General features: G+C 44.8%; 1 non-coding gene across 1 annotated transcript; it reads right to left on the bottom strand.

Moving 5' to 3' along the window:
• Positions 1-312: 312 nt before the first annotated feature.
• On the bottom strand, positions 313-503 carry LOC142457423 (U2 spliceosomal RNA). Its single transcript, XR_012786170.1, has one exon. It is a non-coding gene; the product is annotated as a U2 spliceosomal RNA (small nuclear RNA).
• Between the last annotated feature and the right edge of the window lie 330 nt (positions 504-833).

The following is an 833-nucleotide window of genomic DNA, read 5'->3' as shown; positions in this document are numbered from 1 at the left end:
TGTCTCTGGGGGTCTTTGAATGGAAGGTACTGCAATAAATAAGGGATGAATTCCATAGCAGGGCTCCATCCATGGGGCGGACCCTCTAGGACTGGACAGAGGCAGTGGCCATCCACTTCTGGCAGTCAGGGGATCTTAGCAGAACCATGAAAGTTCAAGGTCCTGGGCCTGTTTCTATAGAGGAAAGCACTGGGATTTTCCAGAGGAACATAAAGAAAGGGTTGCTAACTTTTGGAATTCAGACTCTTGGAAGGATTTTATTTTAAGCAGGGAAAATGACACAGCAAAAGCTTTCTTTTTTAAAATCCCCCGAAGGGGTGTACCGTTCCTGAAAGTACTGCAATGCCAGGTCGATGCGTGGAGTGGACGGAGCAAGCTCCTATTCCAACTCCCTGCTCCAAAAATCCATTTAATCTATTGTCCTCAGATAGAGGACGTATCAGATATTAAACAGATAAGAACAGATACTACACTTGATCTTAGCCAAAAGGCTGAGAAGCGATTTAAAAAGGCTTTTTTAAAAAGAAAGAATTCCATCTGGCAGCTCTGTGGAGGATAGAAGGGAGAGAGATGCTGGAGTCTGTGAGAAGGGATTAAATTGGAATGCCCTGACCACTTCAGTTCCCTGCTGGACTGTAGGTAGCAGGGCTTGGGGGATAGAGAAGTGTTTTCACCTTCAATTTCTGCAAATTTAACGAGCTCCCTTTCAGCAATAGTGAAAGAATCTAAACATCACCAGTTTCCAGATTGGTTTGTGGGGCTCAGAATGGAACTACGAATCTCCTTGCCCTTGGCCAAAAGCACACAAAGGAAAGTGTTTGAGAACAGATGAG

The sequence above is a fragment of the Tenrec ecaudatus genome, chromosome 9, assembly GCF_050624435.1.
Source record: "Tenrec ecaudatus isolate mTenEca1 chromosome 9, mTenEca1.hap1, whole genome shotgun sequence".
Classification (NCBI taxonomy): domain Eukaryota; kingdom Metazoa; phylum Chordata; class Mammalia; order Afrosoricida; family Tenrecidae; genus Tenrec; species Tenrec ecaudatus.
This window is presented reverse-complemented; position numbering and strand designations above follow the sequence as displayed.